Consider the following 7825-nt stretch of genomic DNA (forward strand, 5'->3'; position numbering starts at 1 on the left):
AAAAAAAAAATAATTTTTTTTAGGGTGGGAGGGGGTTGATGACCACCGGGGGAGTAAGGGGAGGTCATCCCCAATTCCCTCCGGTGGTCATCTGGTCAGTTTGGGCACCTTTTTGAGGCTTGGTCGTGAAAAAAAATGGACCAAGTAAAGTCGACCAAATGCTCGTCAGGGACGCCCTTTTTTCCATTATCGGCCAAGGACGCCCATCTCTTAATCATGCCCCAGTCCTGCCTTCGCTACGGTGCCGACATGCCCCCGTGAACTTTGGTCGTCCCTGCAACGAGAAGTTAAGGACGCCCAAAATCAGCTTTCGATTATGCCGATTTGGGCGACCCTGAGAGGATGGGGTGTGGCTACTGTGAGTGTGACTACTGTAGGGGTGGAGCCATAGAGGGGCATAATCGAAAGGGACGCCCAAGTTTTGCTGAGGACGTCCTCGCAAAACGTCCCAGCAAAGGGGCGGGAAAACCCGTATTATCGAAACAAGATGGACGTCCAATTTTCGTTTCGATAATACGGTCGGGGCCGCCCAAATCCTGAAATTTAGGTCATCCTTAGAGATGGTCGTCCCTAGACTTGGTCATTTCTGATTTTCGGTGATAATAGAAACTAAGGACGCCCATCTCAGATACGACCAAATGCAAGCCTTTTGGTCATGGGAGGAGCCAGCATTCGTAGTGCATTGTCCCCCTGACATGCCAGGACACCAACCGGGCACCCTAGGGGGCACTGCAGTGGACTTCACAAATTGCTCCCAGGTACATAGCTTTCTTACCTTGTGTGCTGAGCCCCCCAAAACCCACTATCCACAACTGTACACCACTACCATAGCCCTTACGGGTGAAGGGGGGCATCTAGATGTGGGTACAGTGGGTTTTGGAGGGCTCACATTTACCACCACAAGTGTAACAGGTGGGGGGAGGGGATGGGCCTGGGGTCCGCCTGCCTGAGCACTGCATCCACTAAAACTGCTCCAGGGACCTGCATACTGCTGCGATGGACTTGAGTATGACATTTGAGGCTGGCACAAAAGATTTTTAAAGATGTTTTTTTGAGGGTGGGAGGTGGTTAATGACCACTGGGGGAGTAAGGGGAGGTGATCGCTGATTTTCTCCGGTGGTCATCTGGTCAGTTCGGGCACCTTTTGTGGCTTGGTCGTAAGAAAAACAGGACCAGCTAAAGTTGTCCAAGTGCTTGTCAGGGACGCCCTTTTTTTCCCATTATGGGTCGAGGACACCCATGTGTTAGGCACGCCCAAGTCCCTCCTTCGCTACACCTCCGACATGCCCCTGTGAACTTTGGTCGTCCCCACGATGGAAAGCAGTTGGGGACACCCAAAAATCGGCTTTCGATTATGCCAATTTGGGCGACCCTGTGAGAAGGACACCCATCTTCTGATTTGTGTTGAAAGACGGGTGTCCTCTTTCGAAAATAAGCCTGATAGTGACCCCACCCCTGGATGGGTAGGGGCACCGACTGATAGGCTGCAGGAGAGCGCCAGAAACCCTAGCACCAGCCCTGTACAGAGGCATTATAATATTCTTGGTCTTATTTTGCATCCCTTTCTTTTTAATTCCTAAATCCTGTTTAGTTTTTGGCCGCTGTACACTAGGCAGAAGATTTCAGCATATTGTCTACAATGACACCTAGATCTTTTTCTTGAGTGCTGACCCTAGCATCAGTTAACTATGATTTGGATTATTCTTCCCAATATGCATCACTTTACATTTGCACACATTAAATTTCATCTGCCATCCCATCTGCCAATTGTTTTGACAACTTTGAATAGTTTTGTGTCATCTGCAGATTTAATCACCTCACTCGTTCTGATTTCCACATCAATTGCCAGGGAGCACCTCAGCTAGTGCTGAGAATGTTACTGGCAAAATTCAGTTTTCTCTACCTCTACCTGCTGGTAAGAAGAAAGAACACCCATTGATTCAGAGCAATGTCACCCACTAAAGAAAAAAAAATGTCAGGTAAGATATAATTTCTCCTTCCTGGTGCCTTCAGACTATAGCACTGTGGTTAAACTGCAAAATCCAGCCTTTCGAGTATTCTGCCAGTGGCATGTAATGGTTTGATATGTTATCACACTTGGGGGACCTATTACTAAAGTTTAGCGAGCATTAACAGAATTAATGTGCGTGAAATTATTCATTTCCCATCTCCAGGCTTTTTTGGTGGAGACTAATGCATTGCATCCCAATTAGACAGGGTTTAGACAACATCACGGCACTGAGACAGCATTGTTGGGTGTAACTACATCCATACATCACCACTTCAATCGTAAAGATTAAGGAGTAGCCTAGTGGTTAGTAAAGTGGACTTTGATCCTGGGGAACTGAGTTTGAGTCCCACTGCAGCTCCTTGTGACTCGGGGCAAGTCAGTTAACCCTCCATTGCCCCTGGTACAAAATAAGTACCTGAATATATGTAAACCGCTTTGAATGTGGTTGCAAAAACCTCAGAAAGGTGGTATATCAAGTCCCACTTCCCTTTCCCTATTTGAGATTCTACATGGAATGTTGCTACTATTTGAGATTCTGTTGCTACGATTTGAGATTCTAGATGGAAAGTTGCTACTATTTGAGATTCTACATGGAATGTTAATGTTGCTATTCCACTAGCAACACTCCATGTAGAAGCCTGCCCTTACAGATCAGCAACGCGGCCGCGCAGGCTTCTGTTTCTGTGAGTCTGACGTGCTGCACGTACGTGCAGGATGTCAGACTCCTAGAAACAGAAGCCTGTGCGGCCGCATTGCTGATCTGCAAGGGCAGGCTTCTACATGGAGTGTTGCTAGTGGAGGAGTAGCCTAGTGGTTAGTGCAGTGGACTTTGATCCTGGGGAACCGAGTTCTATTCCCACTGCAGCTCCTTGTGACTCTGGGCAAGTCACTTAACCCTCCATTGTCCCTGCTACAAAATAAGTACCTGAATATATGTAAACCACTTTGAATGTAATTGCAAAAACCTCAGAAAGGCAGTATATCAAGTCCCATTTCTCTTTCCCTTCCCTATCACTAGGCCTCACCTCAGTATTTGATTTAGTTGACCATAGTTTACTTTTGCATAGACTTTATCGTATAGGACTCAATGACCTGCCTTTGGCTTGGTTTACATTCCTTTCTGGCTGATCATATGAAGTTTGTTTTCGAGACAGCATGTCAGCCCCTTATTCTCCTCCTCCTGGAGTACCGCAAGGTTCCATATTGTCTCCTATGTCGTTTGTCACCCTGGCTCACTCCTTGAGCTTCACCGCTTATATTTATGCAGATGATATTCAACTACTGTATACTGTGGACCCAAATTCCACTCAATCACTATCTAATATTAACTCTGACCTGCGGCAGTGGACTGATTGGCTCGGGGATAATAAATTGGTCCTTAATCTGGTAAAATCTGATTTATTCTTTTTTACAAATACCCCCGGTATTACTCTCTCTTAACTTATTATTCTTGGCTCTACTGCTATTACCCAAAAACCAGCCACAAAGATTTTGGGAGTCATTTTAGATAGTTCTCTAATTTTTCAGCAACAACTCCCTGCAGTCGTTAAGAGCTGCTTTTTTAATTTATGGCAAATTCGCTCTATTCGGTCTGTTCTGGAATCACCTACGGTTAATATTCTTATTCATTCTTTTGTAATCAGCAAACTCAATTATTGTAATTCATTATACCAAGGCCTCAGATCCACTGATATCCACCGTCTACAGATAGTTAAGAACACTGCTATTAAACTGATTATAGGGAAAAGGAAATATGATTACGTCACCCCCTTCTTCTTAAGAAAGCGTACTGGCTCGTACTAACTCATAAGATCACATTTTTAGTGTTTAAAATCTGTATTTCAGGTGAGCCACATACCTTTCTTGATTCCCTATTCTGCATTGTGAACTCTGCTTATCTTTTCACAATAACCTTATGGTACCTGAACGTACCAGGAAGAGCATTTACTTCTTTTTTGGGGGTATGGCTTGTGTGGTTGGTGACCTTGATGGATCAGAGAGGTCCTAGGGGAAAGGGAATGGGACTTGACATACTGCCTTTCTGTGGTTTTTTTCAACTACATTCAAAGTGGTTTACATAGCATATATACAGGTACTTATTTGTATCTGGGGCAACGGAGGGTTACGTGATATGCCCAGAATCACAAGGGACTGCAGTGGCAATTGAACCCAGTTCCTCAGAATCAAAGTCTGCTGCACTAACCACTAGGCTACTCCTCCACTCCAGGACTACTACCCCCCTTCCTTTATCCTTCTTTTCTATTGATATTGTAGTTCACCCCTTTCCTATTTCTGTCGTGCTCTCCCCTTTACCCTATATTTGTTTGTCTGTAAGTCACTCAGATACTTTTATGATGGGTGGGATAGTAAATCCCTAATAAACCTTGAACTGTAAATGCTAAGAAGCCAATTTTAGCATTTGCTAATTCTGTTAGCATGTGCTAAGCTTTAGTAAAAGCTTCTTTTTATTGTTTCAAATGATGCCCCTCTTCCCTCTCCTCCAGGCCAGACACCCACATGGTTGGTAACAGTGGTGTAGTTATGGGGGGCCTGGGACCCCCAAAACTAGATCTGTGCCCCTGGTTTGGCTGGCAGGGGTCCCCAACCCCCGCCAGCGGAAGCCTTTTTTCCAGCACTGGTCTCCGGCGCCGCTACATTTCCTGCCCTGCTTTCTCTTCCCCTCACATCAGGCACGCAGGTTTTAGTGAAACTGAGCATGCACACATGCTGAATTTCATTAAAATGAGCATGCCAGACATGACATAAGGGGAAGAGAGAGCAGGGCAGGAAATGCGGCAGCACCGGAAAAAGCGCTTCAGCTGACAGGGGTTGGGGACCCCCGCCAGCCAAGGCATGTGCGGCGGTGCTTCAGCTGGCGGGTGTTGGGGATCCCCGCCAGCCAAGGTATGTGTAAGGGTTTAAACTGGGATATGTATATGACTTATAATATACTCTTTAGCCATAGACTAGAATAGCAATTGATTTTATTCTGAATTAACTATAACTAGAATTGTATTAAAACATAAGATCAGAAAACAGCAGCCTCAAGTCATACAAATGGCAGTAGATGAGTGGAGGGCAGCAAGGCAGCAGTAGGGTGTGGGGGGACCAAAATGTGCCCCCTCACTTTGGGCTCTTGCCCCCTCCCACCTTGAAGTCTCGCTACGTCCCTGGTTGGGAAGAAATTCTTTCCCCACTTGTTTTAATGGTTACAGTCTTATATTTTATTTTCATATACTGCTTGTTGTTGTTTTAATATATTTATCAGCTACGTCACAAATGGTTTTGTACTTCCACTTCAAGCTGCTTTTCTTAACAGCCCGTGACTTTCAGATTGGATGAAAAGAATATTTATTTATTTATTAAAAGACTAGTTCATTTAAACTGCAAACAATTTTGGCACTGATGGGTAGTGTGATATATGAACTACTAGCTGGTACTTGGTGAAAAGTAGCAGGGAATGTGTACCTGTCCCTCCACCACCATCGTCAGTTGCCTGAATTCTAGATCTCTTCCTTATCTGAACCTGCTAAAAAAAAAAAAAATTCTTAAGGTAATGCATAAGTCTAAATTGTTTTGCAAACAGCTATGTACTGCTTGCCAGCAAAAAAAGACATCAAGGCTAGCCATGTGCTCACAGCATGGTCTTGATCAGAGGAAGATGGATTTCATTTTTGTTTTACAAGAAACAGAAAAATATTTCTATAATAAACCAAAGCGTATGTACTGAGGTAGAGATGAAGCATCATCTTGGTCAGACCAAAGTAAGACTAGTTTTGACAGAAAGGAAAATCTAGTGGCTGGGTACAGGAAGTTAAGGCTAACCAATATTGAGAAGTACTTTCAGCAATGGTAAGAACCTCTCTGTCTCCCCAAACTTTCCACATGTATGTGCTTTATAAGGGGACTAGTAAAAAAAGGCCCGTTTCTTAACGCAATGAAACGGGCAATGTAATGAGTTCCTGCCATTAATGTTTCCACGGTTGTATTCTGAATGTAATTGTTGTTTACATGTGTAAGATTTCTTTATATACAATATTTTTTGTGTAAACTGTGTTACACTCCTGAGAATGCAACATACAGTTGCCCATGTGAGAGAGAGAGAGAGAGTGTGTTCTGCACTTCCCTCCACTGATGTTCGTACCTCCCTGTATATGATTGTTTGTTACACATTCAATCCACTCCACTTCCCTCCTCCAAGTTCCGTTCTGTCTGATTGGTTCTTCATTCCTGTGACGTCGCGTTTGTTTGCTTGGCAACTATGCATTCCGTTTCCTCGACATCAGGGCGGGGACACTGAGAGCCAATGAAACGCTGAACTACAGACTTACGAACCCTACAGTGCCACGGAGTCAGCTTCAGAATGTTGGAGGTGCTTTTTATTATATAGGATTATCTGTAGGCACAACCATTGTATTGGTTTCTTTCTAAGGAATGTTGTATCTGTAATAAGTGAAAGTGTAAGTACAGCAACTTGGTGATAATATGCTATTTGATTTTTGAAAGCTCATGGCCATAGGTGCGTTTCCCAATAGGCTGAGTTGGCAGGATATCTCTGGATTATTATGGTGTGCTTTCTTTTGCCTGCAGCAAATTTTCAAAGAGAAACCATGTGCCTTCTTTTTCTTTGAAAATTAGCAGTTGCTAAGTACACAAGCTGGAAGTGTCACGGAACTTTGCACCTGTTATATATGCGGTGACCATAGTGTATGTGAAGGTGCAAAAGTTTACCTGCTGTTTTCCTCCTCTGATTTAAACACAGAAGTGTGGGGACCAGGGTTAGCACCAGGGCTTTTTTTGACGGGGTACTGAGAAACGGCACCTTTTCCATTGGCTGCTAAAATTGGCCCATGGTTCCCAAGTTTTAATGAAAGAGCTCAGGCCCTACACACCAATTCTGCCTTGTCATTGATTCCGTGACTAGTTGCAGGAAGCCTGGCTATTGTGGGGTGGGTCCCTCAGTGATCACCCCACCCCTGAAGGGTGGCCTGGCACCTTTTTCACTAGAAAAAAACGCACTGGTTAGCACCATACTTTACAGTCCCCGTTCTGCCATTCTAGTAATGGAGATATTACTTTGTCCACCTGTAGGCCCAGACCGAGGGGTTCTTTCACAACTTACAGCAGAGGAGTATCCAGTGGAAATTCTGGTGTGGCATGTTGCACCGTGAACTACTTGTTTTTCAGTTTTGAGTTGTTAGCACGGGCCATGCATTTGATATACCATCTTTCTGGGGTACAACTTTAAAGCAGTTTTGTTTCATGTTTGAGATACTGTATTTGAGGGGCATTTTCAGTATGCCGTTTAAATCCAAATGTCATCATTTTGCACAAAATGTCCCAAATTCGAATAGGAAATATAACCATTTTCGAAACAGAAAATTGGTTTTATCTTTTTGTTTTGAAAATGTTCATTTGCTAGATGTGTTTGTACTTGGTCCATTTATCTTTTGGTCCATTTTTGAAAAAAACAAAAAATGTCCAAGTGAAAAATGCACAAAAACAAGCCATTAAGACCAGTGGCGTAGCTAGGTGGGGCCACGGCCTAGGCCACCAAATTTCATCCAGGCCCCTGGTTTTGCTGGTGGGGGTCCCCAACCCCCGCCAGCTGAAGCCTTCTTCAGCGCCAGTCTCTGGCGCACCACGTTCCCTGCCCTGTGCTCTTTCTTCCTCCTGACATCCTGCACATTCCTTTAAGTCAGTTTCACTTAGAGGAGCGTGCACAGGATGTCAGAAGGAACAAAGAGCAGGGCAGCAAGCACGGCAGCGCCAGAGACCGGCGCTGAAGAAGGCTTCGACTGGCAGGGGTTGGGG

This window comes from Microcaecilia unicolor, chromosome 3 (assembly GCF_901765095.1).
Source record: "Microcaecilia unicolor chromosome 3, aMicUni1.1, whole genome shotgun sequence".
NCBI lineage: Eukaryota > Metazoa > Chordata > Amphibia > Gymnophiona > Siphonopidae > Microcaecilia > Microcaecilia unicolor.